A 23,261-nucleotide genomic window follows, 5' to 3' on the forward strand; every position below is an offset into this window, starting at 1 on the left:
AGATTGCATATATTTTCACTAAACCTCTACCTAAGGAGACCTTTGAATATCTCAGAGACCAACTTGGGGTCATACCCCCACCGGTAGAGACTGAGACAGTTGATGTTTGCAATCAACCGACAAAATTAATAGAGAAATCTTTTACTCCGGCTTTGATGAGAAAGCTACTTCTCAGGGGGAGTAGTTGGTATAGTGAATTGGTTGGTATTTTATATGGTTTTTAATATTGCTTTGGCATTTGATGTCAAAGGGGGAGAGATTGATATGGAAAAACACATTATCTCTTGGGGAGAGATTATTCATTTGGGGAGATTGCTATTTTGGGAGAGATTGATTACTCTCTGTATCTATATTTTGATTTCTGGTTATGATCTCTTTTTTTTGGGAGATTGATTGGTTTTTGGTATTTGGCATTTCTATTTTGGCACTTTTATGGTTTTTCCATCTTGCATTGCCATCAATGCCAAAGGGGGAGATTGTTGGTATTTTGGTATGGTTTTGTCATTGATGTCAACACCTACTAACACTTATCAACTCTGGTACTTTGAAGAATTGGAAATGTTCACCGGCAAGCAAGTGACTTATGCACAGTAGCCGGTATCTGGTACACCGGCAGGATATAATGTTCACCGGCACTTGGAATGATATGAAAAATACCTGGTTATGTCAAAGACATCATTTGGACATTTTGTCTTGGAGATTTGTTCATTGGAACATTCGTATTTGCATCTTTGTTGTTACTGACAAATAGGTCCAGGATATACACCGACAGGTTTATCTTTTCCAGATTAGCATGACACACTATGGAGATGTTTTATTATTGTTGTAAATGCATCAGGCTGACATGTTGAATCAGTTATTGCATCGGACATTGTTTTATTTGTAAATTGATTTTATTTTAATATCTTTTAGAGCTGACCTACTAAAATTGGTCTTAGGTTATGGTATAAATGTAAGATATTATTTGTAAGATCGAATGTGGAATATGAAAAAGAATTGTGTAAAGTTATATGCAAGAATAAACAGAGCTATACATGTAGACATCATTTGAAGGTTGAAGGAGGGTTTTTGTGAAGACAATCAAAACTACATCGGTACTGAATCCAACGTAGAAAGATGCTAATTTGAGCAGTACATTCTTATTGGATTTAACCATCTAATTGTAGTCAGTGTGACTCCTATTTGTGTTTGGGCAGTGAGCTCTAGGCCCTTGGCCTTTTTGCATGTACAGACCCTATTTGTATACACATACTATTTGCAGTAGTATCATCTGATTGTGGGTAAGGTTTCCCATCGCGGTTTTTCCCCTTACAAGGTTTCCACGTACAAATATTAGTGTTGTGTGTTGTGGATGTTATTGTGTTTCTATTGCATGCATTAATCTTTACCGGTATTGTAATTAACTGATAAAACTGTCTACCGGCATAAAAGACTGGTTTATCGGTATTAAGCATTAAAGTTGGTTAAGTTGTTTTGGTTTGAATTTATTTGACAACTAATTCACCCCCCCCGCTCTCAGTTGTCCCCGAACCTAACATATATAGGGTGAAATTGTGGGGTTTTCTTCAAGACTCTTATTTGGTATACAAACTTGGGAAATATATATATATAGCCTAAAATAGGCCACTTAGACTTGGTATGCAAATATTGGTTATTTTATCCTCAAACTTGGTTCTCTCATTGTCATATAGATCCAAACATATACATTCTCTATCAAGATAATTCTCTCCTCTTTCTAGTTCTCTATTTTTATGATGTATCAATAACATGGGGTTCTTCTTCATGCATGGTAATAAAAAGTACCCTTCATGAAAATATTTTAGTGAATGACTAAGGATTGTTCTAATAATTTATCAAGATTTAGATATCTTAGACTACTTTTGAAATATCCATATCATAGTCCAAGTATGATCTAGATTGCTCTTGCAATTTTTCAATCCTCTAAAACTACTACCTTTGATCTAGATTACTCTTGCAATTTTTCAGCCCTTTAAAAATACGTTTGATATTCATATTGTAAATCACACTAACCACAAAGTTCCAAAAAATTTAATTGATGGGGGTTTAATCATAGTAACTAGTAGTAGGAGGTGTACTTGTGTTGCTTCTTTTCTATACTCTCTTTTTTAAATTATATGTTTTGTACACCATGCATCAAACTTTAGTTCCTCTTCTTACTCCATATAACTCTTTTGATTACAAATATAAACTTATTTTCTTTCTATGAAGTAAAAGTTTATACAAAATAATGATGATTACAGAAGTAGAACCTACTCTACTTACATTTAAATGTAGGTAGTTAAAACAATGTGATGGGGATTATGGAACATTATATTTATCTCATTGGCAAATGCACACTCCAATGAGAAATTGTAGGTGATTGAAGGTATTGTCATCGATGGCAACCTTGCAATCATGTGATACTGGCAGGAAGACATAGGCACTAGCACCAACAGACTCTACACCGACATATAGAATACCGACACTGAAAAGAAGAATACCGACACCTTGGCCAACAACAATTTTGTATAAATGCATTTTGTAATTAATTGTAAAATCCTTTGTAAGCCGACATGGCAGATTGTAATATGACTCATACATATATGAGATCATTGTAGATCATTTTAGTATGTAGGATATGATGCAAATGATAGAAGGTAGTAGACCTAATATATGAATTATTGGATAAGGGTTTATGTATGTAGCAGAGCTTAAACCGGTACTAAATCTGGCATAGCAGATGCTAATCTGAAGCAGTACAAGACATTGGATTAGTATAATCCATTTTTGTAAGTTAGTGTGACTTCCTTTGTAATTGAGCAGTGAGCTCTAGGCACTTGGCCTTCCTGCATGTGCAGGCCCCTATTGTAACATTAATATTCACTTATTGGCCAGTAAGCGAATATTGTGGGTCACAAATCCCATCGAGGTTTTTCCCACATTGGGTTTCCTCATTAAAATATTATGTTATGGTGTGCTTTTCATGTTGTGGTTGTTACTCTTATTTGCTACATTATTTCTGCTTTACCGGTAAACATTTTTAATATGTTTTTCATGTCATAAGATAAGAAAATTAATATACCGGTCAGATACTGATTCATCCCCCCCCCTCTCAGTATCTTTGGGAATCCTAACAATTGGTATCAGAGCCTGGTCCTCTATTTTTAAAAGCCTAACAGCTTGAGGAAAATCTTGACACTGGTAGAGATGGAAAACTTGAGAAAGCAATTAGAAACAACTCTTTCAGACTATGATGCAGAAAAAGTGAAGAATATAAAACTTTAGGATGATCTGAAGGCTGCTTGGGATATTATTCAAGCACTTCAAGAGAATTTTACTATTGCAAGGAACAAGAGGAGAGAACTTTGTGAAAAGATGCAGAATGATGAAGATGAAAAGGAAACTCTTAATGATTTGGTAAACAAGCTAAGACAAGAAATCAGTACAACAAAGAATGAGATGCAAGATATGAATATGAGATTTTGTAAAGAAATTGAAGATAGAAAGAAGAATGAAGAAGACTTGGTTAGAAGACTGAATGATGCTGAAAATGAAAACATAAGACTCAATCATGAGAATGATATGCTAAAGACAAATCTAATTCACTTAGAACATGATAAAACTGAACTCATGAGACAAAAGGACTTCTTGGAAAATGAATTGGATACTGTAAATCAACACAAAGAGAAATTCAAGAAAATTTCAGAGGAACTTGATGACATGCTGAAGAATCAGAAACCTAATGGTGATACAAATGGATTTGGCTTGGAAGTTGGTGGAAGCTTTGGTACTGCAAACAATCATGATCATAGTAAACTGGTAAGACAACCTAATGCTTATAAATTTAATGGGAAATGCTTTAACTGTAACAAGTATGGTCATAGAGAAAATCCGTGTAGATCTAGAAATTATCATAACACTAATACACCCACCGGTCATTGTTCTAAATGCAACAAATTGGTCATAATTCATAAAATTGCAGAATGAATGTAAGATGTTATGTTTGTGGAAGATTTGAACACCTATCTAATCAATGTAGAACACATACCGGCATAGGATATGGGAAAGCTATTCAAAAAAACAATGTGACTTGTTATGCCTATAATAAGATTGGACATATTGCAAAATTTTGTAGAAGTAAGGCATCACTAACAAATAACAAAGGTCCTAGTTTGAAAGGTAAAGAAAAGGTTGAAGAGATAAAGCAAGAATTCTCAAAACAATGGATCAGAAAGTCAGATCAGAATGTTGATGGGAATAATCCTCCACTGGCAGAATAGAGTAACACTCCACCGACAAGAGACTCTTCATCTAACTGAAGGAAAAATCCTTTGGGGGTTTAGCAAAAAAATAAAAAACATGTTATTATTCCCTCGGTTGATGGTGAGAAGTTGAAATTACTTCTATACTGGTAGATGAGTTAAGTTGTGACTTAACCAGCAAGCATTAAATATGGTAGTTGGAGAAAATAACATTATAAAGCAAGTGTTTTGGCTCCTTTTTCATTCACCGAGCATTCAAATCTTCGAGAGCGCGAAAATTCCTGAGCAAAGGCATTCTTAGCGAAGACGTGAAGCAATTCATCCAAGCATTCATCCTTAAGGCAGATTGAGGTATTTATAACTATGGCTTCTTCATCCACTCCTGAATTTATTGCAAACCCTACTATGATTGAGGTTATTAAATTCCCTAGACCCATCTTCAAACTAGTTCCTGAAATTATGAAGAAAGATGATAGCATAGGTGCATTTTCTCAAATTCCTAAGGGAGTAGTATATGTTGAAGACCCTAGGATATACATACATTGTCATATAGAGGAATTAGGTGATGATGAGATCAAGAACATGTACAAGACTGTGATTTGTGATGTAGATGGAAATGTCAAGCCGGAACACAAGATAGTAGAAACCCTAGGTTTTGTGGACATCCTTAGCATCCCTGATTTTCTTGAGGATATTATAAGAATTGTTCTAAAAAGAGTACATGGTGAATTCTTCTAGTTGGATTCAATTCATAAAATCACAAAGGAAGTCATTAAGGAAGTAACAGGGTTACCTTCCATCGGTAGCAGACCTGACAGAACCAAAAGAGTCTCAAATGACACAGTAATGGATTTAATAGGTGCAACTTTTGACAAAAGGTCTTTAAGGGTAAATGATGTAAAAGACATCAATGGCAGATTTATCAGTATGATCTTAGGTTATAAAGTTACACATGCAAATAGGTTGAACTCAATTTCTAGCCTATGTATCAAAAGTGCCTATGACATGGTTAATGATAATGCAAGAGTAGATGTATGTGAATGGCTCAAAGATGAGTTGGTAGATAATCTGAGAAGATCAAAGGAGATAAGAAAGGACCATTCAGATTTGGAAATTTGCTTGTTTATCTAATGTTGTACATAACTAAACAAGTACCAGGTATTGGTAGAAGGGATTTTGGTTTTGATATACCAGTAGGAAAGCAATTGTTGGATCTATTGAGCAATATGGGAGAAAACCGAGAGAAAAACTTAAATGAATATTTTCAAGCATTCAAGTCTCCAATGAAAACTAGAGTAAGACTATCACAAGCTATTGTGGACAAATATCAGAAAGAAATTTAGTTTTTAATCAAGAAAGATGAAATCTGGATGGATGCAGTTGTCCCTAGAACTATCTAGGTAACTAAAATGGGCTTTAAATAAATGACAATATTATTGAAACTTATGCAAAAGCCCTCCTTGAAGCACCAAAGGAACCCACTGAGAAAGTTTTTGGAAATGCTAAAACAATAGAAAGTGGAATCCAGTCTAGAAAAAGGGTTAAGAAGGTTGAAGAAATAGTAAGAAAAGGAACCCGATAGGCTAAAGCAACTAAACAAGATGTCTTGAAACAAACTAGTATAAAGGAAAGTGAGCTAGAAGGACTTCAACCAGAAGCTCATCTTTCACCGGTTGGAATCTCCTCTGAAAGTGACATACCGGCAACATTCAAAAGGGTAGATAGAAAAACAAAACCCTCACTGGTACCCTCATCTACACCCAGGAAAACAAGGTAAAAACAACAGGCAGTGAGGCCTCCAGTGAAAAATTTGACTCCTAAGAAAAACAAGGTAAAGCAAGATATTGCTCCACTAGATAAACTCTTGAGTGAAATAACTAAAGATGGAAAATTGAAAAACATTAGCAAAATATACAACACACTATCTGTAGATGATAAGGAAAGCATACAAAACATTGTAATTTTACACTTAGATATATACAAGAAATTTTTTATGGAAGTTGTTGATGAAATACCAAATGATCTGTATAGGAGAATAGAAGCTAGAAGGTTAGCCATTGTTGAGCTAGACAAGAAAATTAAGATTGAAAAATTACTTGCAATACATCTAGTCAACTCAACTGATGAAATAGATAAACTAATCAGTGAAGCAAACTAAACAATATTCTCCACTGCTCACCGACATGTAGCACTGATGGTAGGAAGAATAAAAGAAGTCTCTGAGGAAACAGTAGATGCATGGGATATATTCTTTGTGGAAAAAGAAAAACAGGAAGAATTACTTAGACCAAAGACTATTAAAGTATATCAAAAGGACAGGGATAAGGGAAAAGGTAAGGTAGGTGGACCTCCAAGCCTTAAAATAACTGATAATGTGCCCCCACCTCCTTTAGATACTCCACCAGTAGATAATACTGATAGTCAATTGGCCACTAAGAGTATGGAGACTCCACTAGAGGATACTAATCCTGAGTCTAAAATTTTGTACACTGTAAATATAGATACTCAAGAAGTAAATGTTGTGGTTGACAGAGAAACCATTGAGGACAAGAAGGCAGATGTGACTACTGAGTCACTGACTGTAGATGTTGAGGTTGAGGTAAATGAAATTGTAAATATAAACACAGAAAAACCTACTAAGACAAAGCAACCGATAGATGATACCACTGGTAAACCAACAGAGAAACCAGAAGTACATATAGAGGCTACACCTGAGAAACTAGTTGTTGAGAGCTCAGAAAAACCTTCTGAGACACAGATGGAGAAACTAGAACAGGTACAGGTTGAGACACAAGTTCAGATAGAAACAGTGCCACCGGCTAAAACTGAAAAGCGCAAACCTTTACTTATAGAAATGCAAAGATAGACTGACCTACCAAAGGTTGAATCAAGAAAGGTGATTATACAACCGGTAGCATGGCTATTGTGAAGATAGTTGGACAAACATCTGGTACTTCTATGGCAAAATTCTGACCTACAAATGTAACAGAGGTCTTATTGGATTCAATAAAGAAGATCACAGAATGTAATGCACAAGCCTATAAGGCTATCGATGATACCATTCCCATTCTTAAATTGATAGCACCAAAGTGCATTGTTGATGATAAGGATTCTTTAGGTCAAATAGAAACATTCTCTAAGTTCATCACCGACAACATATTGACTGTTGATCAAATAAATGAGGACACATTCAAGGAAAGAATGATTAAATAAAAAGAGAAATTCTTTAAGGAAATTGTAAAGAAGAACAAAGAGAAAATGGACACATTATTACCGAAACTTGGAGAGACAATTTTTGACTTCAAGAAACTATATAGAGACTCCTGTAAAACAAATATTTTAACAGAAGATCTAGACAAGTAAATCCGCAAAGTACAAGGTAAGATTAACAATATTGCTGACAATCTAATAGGTACATTGGATTCATTTTTGGAGATAGAAAAGAAGATTGCAGAGCTAGAAGAGAAAATCAAGAAGTTAGAGAAGGACAAAGAGAGAATAAAGGATAAAGCAAAGGACTTGAAATGTAGACTTGGTCCAAAACTAGATTACCTCATTTCTTTGAGAAAAGAAATATCTAAGGCTCTGGTTCCTGGACTAAAGACACCGGAAGAGAAAATGTACATACTCACCGGTACAGTGCAGAGAACTCAAGAGGCACTAAAAGACAACAAATCATTCAGTAATGGTTTAAATTTGGTTTTGACAGATATTTTTCAGATTGTAACCCACCGGTTACAAGAATCCAAGTAGGACTCCACTGACAACCTTTGCCATTGATGTCAAAGGGGGAGTAGTAGAGATGAGAAAAATCCAAAAGTATAGATTATCTACTCAGGGGGAGCATACATTTTTGGCATACAGTTTTGACAACACATTTTTGGACATACAGTTTTTGGCAAGATTTTTGGACTTCAATTTTTGGATACATTCTTGAATTTTTCTCATGAGTGTTGCCATCAATGCCAAAGGGGGAGATTGTTAGCAAATGCACACTCCAATGAGAAAATGTAAGTGATTGAAGTTATTGTCATTGATGACAACCTTGCAATCATGTGATACCGGCAGGCAGACATAGGCATCAACACCGGCAGACTCTACATCGGTATATAGAACACCGACAACAAAAAGAAGAATACCGACACCCTGGCCGACAATAATTTTGTATAAATGCATTTTGTAATTAATTGTAAAATCCTTTGTAAGATGACATGGCGGATTGTAATATGACTCATATATATATGAGATCATTGTAGATCATTTTAGTGTGTAGGATATGATGCAAAAGATAGAATGTAGCAGACCTAATATGTGAATTATTGGATAAGGGTTTATGTATGTAGCAGAGATTAAACCAATACTGAATCTGGCATAGCAGATGCTAATCTAAAGAAGTGGAAGACATTGGATTAGTATAATCCATTTTTGTAAGTTAGTGTGACTTCCTTTGTAATTGAGCAGTGAGCTCTAGGCACTTGGCCTTCCTGCATGTGCATTCCCCTATTGTACCAGTAATATTCACTTATTGGCCATAAGCGAATATTATGGGTCACAAATCCCACCAAGGTTTTTCCCACACCGGGTTTCCTCGTTAATATATTGTTTTATGGTGTGCTTTTCATGTTGTGGTTGTTACTCTTATTTGCTGCATTATTTCTGCTTTACTGGTACACAGTTTTAATATGTTTTTCATGTCATAAGATAAGAAAATTAATATATCAGTCATATACTGATTCACCCCCCCCCCCCTCTCAGTATCTTTGGGAATCCTAACATATCTATATTTTTCAATCTTCTCTTTCATATTGTAACTGTAGACGTATAAAAATGACCATATTCCTAAATGAATATTTTATGTTCATTTCTCTGTTTAATTAAATCTAATTTAATTAAATTATCTGCATTCCTCTATTTAATTAAGTAAATTACTCAATTAAATTCACTATACTATTTAATAGGATAAATCCATTTTATTCAATTCAAAACCCCTATCCACTTTTTAATTAAATTCAAATTTAATTAAAATAGTTATCCTAAATTAAATAAATCTAATTTATTTAATTGCAACCAAATTGAAATAAAGCAATTTATTTTAATAAATCCTATTATCTCCCCATCCACTTGCAAAATCCTACACCTCCCACTTGCATCCTAACCCTCTTCCTAATTTCTTCTAGAATCCATCTAATCCTAATTAATTAACCCAAAACCCATTCATTATCACTTTCCCCTAAATTTGAGGAGGTCACTTCTCAAATTTGGAGTAAAGTCTTCAAAATGCATTAAAGCCTTTATCCATTCAACAAGCTAACTTGTTGAATGCCCCCAAATTTGGAAGGACTCTTACAAAGTTGTCCACAAGTCTTCATAACCATTAATGGTTAACTCAAACCCTCTTACATGGTTAAAGAATTTCCATAAACTCAACCTCCATCTAACCCAAAGGTCTCATCAAGAATTTATTGCTTTGACCATGGTTATCCTTAAACCATTGCACAAGAGTTTATCCTTTGGGTAAAAGCTTTATCCAATGGATAACCTTAACCTAGCCTTAACCCTTAACCCCTAGGGTAACCATGAGGTCTTCTCAAGCATTTAATGCTTCTTACACCTCCTCTCAACCAACCTTGTGTTGACAATTGTCACCATTTCATTGGTGCAAATTGCAAACATGGATTGATAACTTTCAAACTCAACCCTTGATTAAACCTTTCAATCCTAGCCATCCATTGCCCTATTTTTGCTATAAATAGAGCTCTCATTCCTCCATTTTAAAAGGGGATCCAGGACTTTAGCATCTCACTTATACTCAAATCTATTCAAGCTCAAATCCATTCAAGATTTCATATTTTATATGCTCATCATTTAGCTTCTCTTTTAAATCAGGAATTAATCCAAATATGCTAATTTAGAGTATGTTCCTTATCATATAGCTTAAATCATGAACTAGTATAGTATGTTAGGATATTTTTGTTTACTAACCTTGTCATCTTATAGTTAGTTTATTGCATTTATAGCATCATGCATAGCTTAGGAGGCATCTCATGTTAAATCAACAAAAAACATCCCTCGTTCTTGCATTTGCCATCCTTAAACCATTTTGATCAATGATCTGAGAGCAAAAACATTGGTTTGAGGGACCGTGCAAGATAGAGAACTATAAAACCATCCTTGGGAAGCTGAGTTATACTTCATAACTCCATAGCTTACACCAAGAAGTCCTGTGGGTGTGTGAGCAAGGCTCCATAGAGCTTTGTTTTCCACATTTCGAGTTCTATCATCCCGCTTTTCCCGCATACATTTTTAGTGCCCACCATGGGGCATTACCCCATATATCTAATCAGTTTTCAAATATAACCACTTTTGCAGGTCCACGGAAAATGAGAATCAGCGCGTGGGAATCATTCCCTAGCGCATTTGGTCAACAACTTAGCGCATCCAATTTACTATTCAGTGCATTGGGTCCATCATCTAGCGTGTAAAGTCCATTTATTAGCGCATAAGAATATTAAAATTTTCCTATAGGTCTTAGCGCGGGAGAAAAATAGAGCATCGCTCTTGGCACACAGAGTAGCGCATCCCGACAACAGTGTAATGCATCACCACCTTCTTTTAGCTCATCACGGCTATTGTGTAGCGCATATAGTTTGTTCTATAGCACATAAAAAATAGATAGAAATCAAAGTTTCAAAATCTATAACCAGGAATAAAAAAATAGACTTGTTGAAGTCCACCAACCATCTAACATTTTCAACTTGTTTTCTTGCAGGATTCTAACAAATCTATTGCAGATGGGAGCTTAAATTTTTTAAAATATTAAGATAGTTAGGATTTTCACTAACTTAGTTAAGTTAGTTTAAATTTTTAAACTTCTTCTATTCTTAAAATTTGAACTCACTTATTTCCTTTGGGCTATAAAAAAAATCACTAAACCGAACATTTCTTGCTTTCATAGGAGAAAACCTATTTTTGGGCTCTAGAAAGAACAAGACAAACATTTCTTTTTTGCAAAAATAAAGCTATACAAGGAACCTCACCATCCTTTGGTGTATAAAAGGATTCATCTTCAATTTTTGTGCAAAGGAAAGAACCTCACCTAAAAAGTTTTGTTGCAATCAAAGAGGGAAGTTATTCCCCTTTTGTTTACCGATTTTTCTTTTGTTGACCAAATTAAACCTTTTGCTTTGTTGACTTGATTATTTCCTTAGATTAAATAATCACTGATTTGGGGAAGTAAAATTAACACCATTCTTTTTTGGAGCAACATCTCCCAATAGAGGTTAGCAAATCATTTATCTTAAAAGGCTAAAAAGAAAAATTGTTTGCCTTGTCTCAAAAGTGGAAGGAATATGCTCTCCCCTTAACTGGGTGATCAAAAATCCAGACCACTCTTAAAAGCTTTCTTTACTTCAAGCAGTACATCCTTTAGCAGGCCTGCCTTCCTGAGGAGTTGGAATCAACTCTTAAAGCCATTTCTGGCCCGTGTGAAGGGAACGACCTAAGTGGGAAACGACTTTGACGCCAAGTGTTCCAACCCACTATAATCAAAAGTGGAAAGTGACGAAAGTCCTTTTCAACGGTTGTGCGTAGTGATTAACCTTCCCCTAGTATCCTTGAGATACATAAAGCCTTTGTTCTAAAGGTTGGGAAGCCTCCTGAGGGAGTTTATCACTGATGGCCAAACATGAAGCCTGATTACGAGCCATAGAAATAGAAACTTTGAACTGAGTCAGTAACCAGACATTTATAACATCATAGTGCAAGGGTGGGGAAGAATCCACCCCCAAGATTACTCACCATATATCTCCCAAGATAACTACTCAATTGTGAAGCAATTCACTTTGAGTTAATTTCTAGCAAAAGGCAAAAAAATGGGCGCGCTCTAGGGGGTGACACGGCTGTTTGAGCTGATAGAGTATCGAGACTAGTGGGCTATGATGTTATTTATGACCTTTGAATAAAGAGTCTTTTTGAAGTGTATTTTTCGTATCCAAACCTGTTAAAACATTGAGGATTTGAACACATCCTCACAGAACATACACTTTTTGTTAGATTAGGTAAAAATGGTTGTCTTCTTTGTGTTGTGCTTGCATTTACTACTTCAGAAAATCATCCATCAAGGCTGAAAAACTCACAATCAAATCCGAAAATTGTAGAAAAACCAACCAAAGGAAAAATCAGGGCAGATTAGCATGTGGTAACAACTCCTTAGCACGTAGGGTATTTTTGTTAACGCATCCAAGCATCAAGTTAGCGCGTCTGTTCAAAATAGTAGCGTTTTTATCCAAATTCCAAAATAGTGTTAAACAATTAGTGCATTAGGAAAATAGTCTAGCGCGTTGAAGCATTAGCTTAGCCTATGAAAACCAAACTTTAGCATGTAGGGTTTAACAGTTAGCGCATCATAGACCCATACTAGCGCATAGCCTTTCAAAACAGACAAAAAACAAAATTTTAAATAGTCAAAACTTCAGTGCGTGGCTGGGGGTAGCCTAGCACGTGTGGTCATTCTTTTAGCACGTAAAGTAAATTTGGTAGCTTATCTTGCCTCTATTTTAGCGCGTGACCAAAAGAAAAAAGACAGGGGGCAAAACAGTGAGGAATTTTAAAAAATTTAAAAACATCTTCAGAAGCCTTTTTCCATCAACATCATTTTTCATCAAAGCAGAGTAGCAAAAACAAAACTTTAAAAGCTATTTCTTGAGCAAAGTTTGTGTCAAAACAAACACTGTAAAAATCCGAAACTAATCGCATGGTAAAACATATCTATCCTATCACAATCCAGAAACCTCATCACAAGTATCAAAAGAATCCTTTACCATCTCACGGATTTCATCTCAAAAACACTTGTTTAAAAAAAAAAAATTTCAGGTTGTCAAATCAAGTTTCCATATTGGGAGACTTTTATCCATATCATTTGACATGCTTTGTCATGAAGGGGCATGTAAACCTTTGTTAGGGTTCCCACAGATACTGAGAGGGGGGGGTGAATCAGTATCTGACTGGTAATAAAATTTTCTTAAAATTGAATATGCAGAATATAAAGTAACAGTATACCAGTATGCAAGAATTAATGCAAATAATAGAATCAAAAGCATCCACATGAAAAGAACACCATAACACAAGATGTTTAACGAGGAAACCCGCTGTGGGAAAAACCTCGGTGGGATTTGTGACCCACAATATTCACCTATTGGCCAATAAGAGAATATTACTTACAATAGGGGCCTACACATGCAGGAAGGCCAACTGCCTAGAGCTCACTGCTCAACAAGAAGTCACACTGACTTACAAAGAGGATTTACACAAATCCAATATTCTTACTACTTTACAATAGCATCTTCAATGCCAGATTCAGTACCAGTTCTTTCCCTGTTCTTTACATCTACCCTTGACCTAAAATTCGCACATTAGGTCTGCCTTATAATTTATTTATTACATTCTATCCATATCTTACAAATGCCTACAATGATCTCTTTTATATACAAGAGTCATTTTACAATTTGCCAAGTCGGCTTACAATGATAAACAAAATATTACATATCAAAAGTCCTGTCAGCTTCTATGCCGGTATACATATTTCCTTTTGTGCCAGTGCCAGTGTAGATTGATTTTGTTGATGTCCGTGCACTATTTTGTTTGAGTAATGCTTTGCCGGTATAATGTCTTGCTAGTGCCATAGGATTGCAAGGTTGCCTGTGTAATGCTTTGCCGGTATAATGTCTTTCCGGTGCCATAGGATTGCAAGGTTGCCTGTGTAATGCTTTGTCGATATAGTGTCTTGCCGGTGCCATAGGATTGCAAGGTTGCCATCAATGACAAAACCTTCAATCACACACAATGTCTCATTGGAGTGTCCATATGCCAACAATCTCCCCCTTTGGCATTGATGGCAACACTCATGAGAAATTTCAAAAAGATATAAAAAATGTTACCAAAAATATGAAGGCTCCCCCTGAGCATGTGATACCTGTGTTTTGAATTTTCTCATCTACTACTCCCCCTTTGGCATCAATGACAAAGGTTAGTAGATTTTTAGTTGTACCAATTCATAACCTCAACCTTGTAGTTGGGTATTTATTAGCTGAAGAATATCTCCCAAAATTAAGTTTATACCATCCATAAACTTCTTGCTCTCCTTTATTGCTATCTCAGTTCTGTGTACAGTACCGATGAGATGCTGCAAGTGCTCTAAATAGTCCAATCTTGGACGTAGTTTAGATCTCAAAATTTTTTCCTTGTTTATTATTTTCTCTTTTTCTCTTTCTAATTTGAGCAATTCTTCCTCAAAATTTGTTAACTTTTCCTCAAAAACTGATAATGTATTGGGTGAGTTAACAAAATTATCAGCAAGTTTATTGATCTCTTCCTATACCTTGCTCATCTTTTTGTCTACATCTGTGGTCAAAAAATTTATCTTACAGGTGTCTTTATACAGAGTTTTGTACTCTTTCAGTAAATTGCACAGTTCCAGTAGAAGTGTGTCAAATTCCCTATTACACTTCTTTATTCCTTCCTCAAAGAATTTTTGTTTCTCTTTTTCTACACTTTCCTTTATAGTTTCTACCTTTGTTTGCTCAAAATTTCCAGAAATATATTTACAAAGTGTGTCCAACTGGCCTAAAGAATCTTTGTTGGCTATATTATAATTTGTAGCTATTAATTTCAAAACTGGATTGAATCATCTATTGCTTTTTAGGCTTGTGAGCTATAATCAGTTATTTTCTTGATAGAATCAAGCAATACCTTTGTTACATTTGATGGTGACCCAGTAAACTGAGTGCCAGTGGAAGGGACCATGCTAGTATTGACCTTTGGTAGGTCTGTTTGTGTCTCCACAGTTTTTCTTGCATCATTTCTTACTGGTGGCATCTGTTCTGGAGCCTTTAGCTTTGTTGGTTGCTCTATTTGTGTTCTAGATTCCTTCTTTTTCTCTGAATCTGCTATCGGTTGCTCTTGGTTTCCTGTTGTCGGTTGCTCTTTATTATCAGATTTATCTATGGTATCCTTATCTACCACTATGTTTATTTTTTGAGTATCAACATTCACAGTATATAGGACTTCAGGATTAGGATTGTTATCCTCTGTGTCCATGCTCTCAGTTGCCGGTTGATCTTCTGCAGTTGTTTTTACCGGTTGAGTATTTAAAGGAGGTGGGGGTAAGTTGTCTCTAATCTTGATACTTGGTGGTCCACCCACTTTACCTTTCCCTTTGTCCTTTTGATATACCAGAATGGGCTTGGGATTCATATATTATTCTTGTTTTTCTTTTTCAACCAAGAATCTATCCCAATCATCTTCTGTTTCAGTTGAAACTTCAGTAACTCTACCTGCCATTAATGATATTTGCTGATGTGCAGTGGAAAAGACTGTCCGATTGGCCTGAGCTATCAAATCATCAATTTCCTTAGGTGAGTTGGCTGGGTATACTGCAAGTAATTTTTCTATTTTTATTTTCTTATCCAACTCAATTATTCCTTGCCTTCTGGCCTCAAGTCTTTTATATAATTCATCAGGAATTTCATTTAGGACTTGCATTAAAAACTTTTTATACATGTCCATGTGTAGTATAACACTTTCCTCAACTTGTCCTTTCTCATCTTCTGATAGGGTGTCATATATTTTCCCTATGTTTTTCAATTTACCTTCCTATGTGATCTCATTCAGTAATACATCAAAAGGGGCCAAGTCAGTGTCTGTCTTCTTCTTGCTTTTGGGGGTTAGCTTTTTCTTAGGTGTGGCTTTCTTGACTGGAGACCTTATAACTTGTTGCTTCTGTCTTGTCCTTCTAGGTGAAGGAGTGGATACCGGTGAGGGTTCTCTTTTCCTAACAACTCTTTTGAAAGTTGCTGGCATATCTCCTTCTGAGGAGGTATCTACAAGTGATAGATGAGTTTCAGGCTGTTGGGCTGCCAACTCTTCTTCTGTTATGCTGGTTTTCTTTAGTACATCATCTTTTAAGGCTTTTGCTTGCCTGCTTCCTTTCCTCACAGATGCCTCAACTTTCTTTACTCTCTTTTTAGATTGAATTTGACTTTCAATGTGCTCAGCACTACCAAATACTTCTTCCTTTGGTTAATGGGGGGCTTCCAGAAGTGCTTTGGCATAAGTTTCCACTATGTGGTCATCTATTTCATACCCCATTTTTGTAACCCAGATTGTTCTTGGGATGACTGCTTCCATCCAGATCTCATCCTTTTTTATTACAAAACATATGTCATCCTTGTATTTGTTGACGATTTCCTGTGATAGTTTGATCCTCTTATTCATTTTGACCTTTAGTGCTTGAAAATACTCATGGATATTCTTTTCTTTGTTTTCACCCATGTTGTTAAATAAGTCAGACAATTGTTTTCCTACTGGTATGTCAAATCCAAAATCCTTGTTGCCTATATCGAGAGCCTGTTTGGTTATATGTAGCATTAATCATACAAGCAAATTTCTAAATCTAAAGGTTCCTTTCTTATCCTTCTTGATTTTTGCCAAGTTGTCAATTAACTCATCTTTTAACCATTCACAGATATCAATTTTTACATTGTTCTTAACCATGTCATGAGCACTCTTTATGCATAAACTAGAAACAGAGTTAAGCCTATTTGCATGAGTTGCTTTGTAACCTAGAATCATGCTAATTAATCTCACATTTGTATCAGTCACATCATTAACCCTTAATGATCTTTTGTTGGATGTTGCACCAGTTAATTTCATTACTAGGTCATTGGAGACCTTCTTGGTTTTGTCGGGTCTGGTACCGATGGAAGGTAACCCTGTTAATGCTTTCACAACTACCTTTGTAATTTTGTGAACTGAGTCAAGCCAAAAGAATGAACCATGTACCCTGCTTAGAACTATCCTAACTACTTCCTTGGGAAATTCAGGAATGCAGAGGATTTCAGTGAATCCTAGGGTTTCAACAATTTTATGTTCAGGTTTCACATTTCTGGCATTGTCACAAATAACAGATTTGTACATGTTTTTGATTTCTTCATCACCTAATTCCTTTATGTTACAATGAATATGCATTCTAGGGTCTTTTGCATAAACAACACCCTTTGGAATTTTGGAAAAAGCACCTGTGTTGTTATCTTTCTTAGCTACCTCGGGAACTAGCTCAAACACGGGCCTAGGTCATTTTATAACCTCAACTACTGTAGGGTTTGCTATGAATTCAGGTGCAAAGGAGGATGCCATGATGATAAATACCTTTTTCTGCCTTTGGATGGATTGATTGTTGAAGTGCTTTGCCTCTTTGCTCGGAATGCCTTAGCTCAGAAATCTTCATGCTCTCTGAAGGTTTAAATTCACGGTGAAATGAAATGGAGCCAAAAACTTAATTTATAAAGTCTTTTCTGCCACCTACCACATTAATTGTTTGCCGGTAATGTATTAACTCAACTTTATTTGCCAGTAATGAAGGATTTTCAACTCCTTTTCTCTAACCGAGGGAATAATAGCACATGTGTCATTAAATTGCCAAACCCTCAAGATAATTTTCTTCAATTTGATGAAGAACATCCTACCGGTGGAGCATTTCTCTATCCTATGGGTGGAGCATCATATTGTCCTACCGGTGAAGCATTTGTTGGTTCTACCAGTGGAGGAGTAACCCCAATATTTAGATCACCTTTTCTAATCCATTGCTTTGAAAATTCTTGCTTAACCTTTTCAACCTTTTCTTTACCTTTCAAGCTAGTACTTTTGTTATCTACCAGTGTACCTTTACTTCTACAGAATTTAGCAATATGACCAATCTTGTTACATGCATAACAAGTTACATTATTTTTCTAAATAGCTTTCTCATAACCTATGCCGGTTTGTGTTATGCATTTATTAGATAAATGACCAAATCTTCCACAAACATAACATCTTACATTCATTCTGCAATTTTCAGAGTTATGACCAATTTTGTTGCATTTGGTGCATTGACCAGTGGGAGGATTGATGTTCTGATAATTCCTAGATCTACATTCATTTGCCCTATGACCATATTTATTACAGTTAAAGCATTTTCCATAGAATTTGTAAGTATTAGAGGGTCTTACCGGTTTGTTTTGATCCTAGGTATTTGCAGTACCGGAGCTTTCTCCAACTTCAAATCCAACTCCAGAAGTGTCACCTTTGGGTTTTTGATTCTTCAATAAGGTACCAAGTTCTTCTAAGCTTTTTTTGAATTTTTCTTTGTGTTGATTTGCAGTTTCCAATTCCCTCTCCAAGATCTCTTTTTGTCTCATTAGTTCATTCGAGTCATTTTGAGTATGCATCAGATCTGTCTTCAACATATCATTTTCATAGCTAAGTCTTGTGTTCTCATTTGCTGCATCACTTAGTCTTCTGGTCAATTCTTCTTCATTCCTCTTTTTGTCCTCAATCTCTTTGCAGAATCTCATAGTCATATCTTGCATTTCAATTTTTGTTGTCATGATCTCTTGTTTCAATTTGCTTATCATATCATTTAGTGATTCCTTTTCATTATTTTCATTTTGCAATTTTTCACAAAGTTCTCTTCTCTTGTTTCTTGTAACAGTAAGATTTTCTTGAAGTGCCTGAATAATGTCCTGAGCTGCTTTTAAATCATCTTCTAATTTGATATTTTTCAACTTCTCTGTATCATAGTCAGTAAGAGATCCTTCAAGTTGCTTCATCAGATTTTCCATCTTTACTGGTGTCAAGATCTTCCTCAAGTTGTTAGGCTTCTGAAAATAGAGGACCAGGCTCTGATACCAATTGTTAGGGTTCCCACAGATACTGAGAGGGGGGGGTGAATCAGTATCTGACCAGTAATAAAATTTTCTTAAAACTGAATATGCAGAATATAAAGTAACAGTATACCGGTATGCAAGAATTAATGCAAATAATAGAATCAAAAGCATCCACATGAAAAGAACACCATAACACAAGATGTTTAATGAGGAAACCCGGTGTGGGAAAAACCTCGGTGGGATTTGTGACCCACAATATTCACTTACTGGCCAATAAGAGAATATTACTTACAATAGGGGTCTGCACATGCAGGAAGGCCAACTGCCTAGAGCTCACTGCTCAACAAGAAGTCACACTAACTTACAAAGAGGATTTACACAAATCCAATATTCTGTACTGCTTTACAATAGCATCTTCAATGCTAGATTCAGTACCGGTTCTTGCTTTGTTCTTTACATATACCCTTGACCTACAATTCACACATTAGGTTTGCCTTATAATTTATTTATTACATTCTATCCATATCTTACAAATGCCTACAATGATCTCTTTTATATACAAGAGTCATTTTACAATTTGCCAAGTCGGCTTACAATGATAAACAAAATATTACATATCAAAAGTCTTGTCGGCTTTTGTGCTGGTATACATATTTTCTTTTGTGCCGGTGTACATCTTCTGTGCCGGTGCTAGTGTAGATTGATTTTGTTGATGTCAGTGCACTGTTTTGTTTGAGTAATGCTTTGCCGGTATAATGTCTTGCCGATGCCATAGGATTGCAAGGTTGCCTGTGTAATGCTTTGCCGGTATAATGTCTTGCCGGTGCCATAGGATTGCAAGGTTGCCATCAATGACAAAACCTTCAATCACACACAATGTCTCATTGGAGTGTCCATATGCCAACAACCTTCACTTTGATAGAGTAAAACTTGAATTTTCAAAACAAGATCAACTGAATCCAAACAAATCAAAGGAAACCATTGATCACTTATGCATGACTAATCTCCATATTCTGAGAAGAAAGAATCTTTATCGTAACATCACGTTGAAGAAACAACAACCTAGTTTTTCCAAATTCATCAAGAAAAACAAGTTTTTATACATCAATCATCAACTCTTCAAATCTCATCGAGTATTCCTTCATCACATCAAACATTATATCCAAAACAAATCCAACGAATTTGACAAAGAGCCTTTAAAGACTAGGGCATATTGTCAAAAATCCGCTTTTAATCAAATCATAAACCATGGAGGAAGGATCAATCTGGCATTCTTACCCGACGAGTGTATCACTTATAACACACCCCGACCTGAACCACCAACCCCCGAGCAACATATCGAAGAGGATTTTGTCCCCTTTGTTATTGAAAGTTTCTACTAAAATGCCTATTACTTGCTCTCAACAAAACCAACAAAGTGAGACACACGCAGAGTCTAGTATGAATCTAAGGTTGTCAAATCCTTTTGAAGGTCCACACTTAGAGGATATTGAAATTTCTAAAGAGATTCTTCAAGAATGTTAGGAAAGTGCTTCATTCCAAAAGCTTGTAGAAAGGCTCATGGAAAATGACAAAGAAAAATATTTGTTCATGCTCACAAGTAAAGGAGTAAAACTCCATGAAAACCTTGACACAGATGTGTTTAGAATGCAACCTCAACATTACGAATATCAAGAATGACAATGGGAAAGGGAAGCACGTGATACCGAACAAGATATCCCTAATCAAAACATACTAGAACAACATACGCCAAGACAAAACATCCCAGATAAAAACATACCGGAGCAACATACACCAAGATAATATCTTCCCGAGCAAAACATACCGTTCCATACACCGTTTCAACCCAGGATCAATACAAGGGAAGAACCTTTCCCTCAGCAAAACAATGTGCCTTTGGTTGCCCTTACTCAACAAATGCAAATGTTACAAAAACAAATGCAAGACATACAACAAGGGACAACAGTATGGTACTCTTTAAATGAAATCTGTCCTTATCCTTTTGATAGAAGATTGCACATGATCCCTTTTCCTCCAAACTCAGGCATGCCTAAATTTGACAAGTACAATGGAAAAAGTGATCCCCGTGATCATGTCAGAGAATTCTATACCATGAGTCTTGAGTTTTCTCATGATGACACCTATCTGATGAGGTTATTCCCAAGAAGCTTGGGAGGGCAAACAATGGAATGGTTGTCCAAAATTACGCCACTTGTTAGATCGTTTGATGAATTGGTTAACAAGTTCATAACACAATACTCCTATAACATTCAACATGCTATAACCATGCTAGACATCTACAAAACCAAAAAAAATAACAATGAAACGTTCATGATATTCCTTCAACGCTGGTGACGTATGGTATTATGATATCCTCGAGATATTCCTGAAAAGGAGAAAATGGAAATCTTCATCGACAACTTGAATAGTGAAATGAGTTATAAGCTCAAACTCCAATGCATATCATCTTTCGCTAAGTTGATTGAAAATGGTATTCAAGTAGAGGAAGCATGTGTCAAAAAGGGAACACTCAAATTCTTCAAAGAAGGGACAAACTCATCAAACTACAATAACTAGAACAACAACAACTTGGACAAGTCTCAATTCTAGACTCGAAACAAAAACGAAGGCAACAATGAATCGCATGATCCAAAACCTAAGCAACCAGTGCTCGCATTATCTAAAAATCCTCAGACTATGAAAAATCCTAAATGTGCTAATCCAAACGCTAACACATATGCACCAAACACCAATCAAGGACAACTCAACACAAACAACACCAACGATACTCAAAACAAAACCACAAATCTAGGACCTAATAACAACTCACGCGACAACACTAACAATTTCCAAAAGCGTGTCTTCACACCACTAGGACAATCACTAGAATCAACATTCAAAGACCTTCTGGCAAACAATATTCTCTCTTTGCCTGCAATCAACAACTATGAACCCCAAATCAAACCACCTTGGTGGAATGATTCACACTATTGTGATTTCCATCGTAACAAGGGTCATCAGATGAACGATTGCATGAGATTGAAAAACATTGTTCAAGACATGATTGATCGAGGTGAATTAATAGTAGATGGTCTCAAAACAAATGGTGACCATGGAGCCTTTAAAAATCCTCTTCCAAATTACAACGAAGATGGAGCTTCAACATCAAACAATACACGTGGAGCTCGTATCAACCATATCAACAATAACACCATCAATCACATAATAGCTGAAGATCATCAAGTAAACGTCATCACCATCCGAGATCAACATGATCATGAATCTGTTAATGTAACAATCAGAACTCAGAAATATGTCTTAAAAGGACATACCGTGCCTACAACTACTACACCAAAGATCCAATATGATTTGGTCAGCCAACTACACAAAACTCCAGCTCAGATATCTATACTAGAATTGCTGAAACTATCACCCAAATACAAAAACATATTGGAACAAGCGCTATTGGAAACCAATGTACCTCAAGATCTAGATGCAGACAGATTTCAAGCCATGGTCGCCCATATGATAGGACCTCATAATCTCACCTTCTTAGAGCATGATAATACTTCCTTGAGCCATCCGCATAACACCCCTCTCCATATTGAAGTCATCGTTTGTAAACACCGAGTAAAAAGAGTCTTAATAGATGGAGGAGTTGGACTTAATATATGTACTTTAAAGCTTATCCGTGCGTTAGGCTTCTCAGAAGAATCTATTGATCCTCGTAAAAAGATTACCATAAAGGCATATGATGATGAGGAAAGGTCATCTAAAGGAAACGTGATGTTGCCCATTCAAGTTGGACTAGTGCAAAAAGATACTATGTGTCAGGTCTTAGATATAGATCTCACCTACAATATTTTGTTAGGTCGACCCTGGATACATGAAATGCAAGCAGTGCCTTCTACGTATCACTAGTGTGTCAAATTTCCTTATAACGGACAAGAGATCTCCATATCTGCTGATCACAATCCATTTCAACATTGTAATGAAATGGGGGCAGCCCAGGATAGTTTGGTTCCCCATAATAGGGAAAAGTAGAGATCCTCAACATTAGATCTATAGATGGCAAAGCCCGAATCATTATCTGTAAATTTCAAGCAGCAAATGCAAATCAAAGACCAAGGTATGGGAGAGTACTCTTTGGAACCCCTGTGTTTGGCCAAATTACCAACATCACCCAGATCTCATGGATTGCCTACTACATCAATGCATTTGGTAACTCAGCCCATCACCAAATTTGATGGTACCTTCATCCAACTGGGCACTCTAGCACATGAATCAAAAGATAAGGACA

This window comes from Cryptomeria japonica, chromosome 6 (genome assembly GCF_030272615.1).
Source record: "Cryptomeria japonica chromosome 6, Sugi_1.0, whole genome shotgun sequence".
NCBI lineage: Eukaryota > Viridiplantae > Streptophyta > Pinopsida > Cupressales > Cupressaceae > Cryptomeria > Cryptomeria japonica.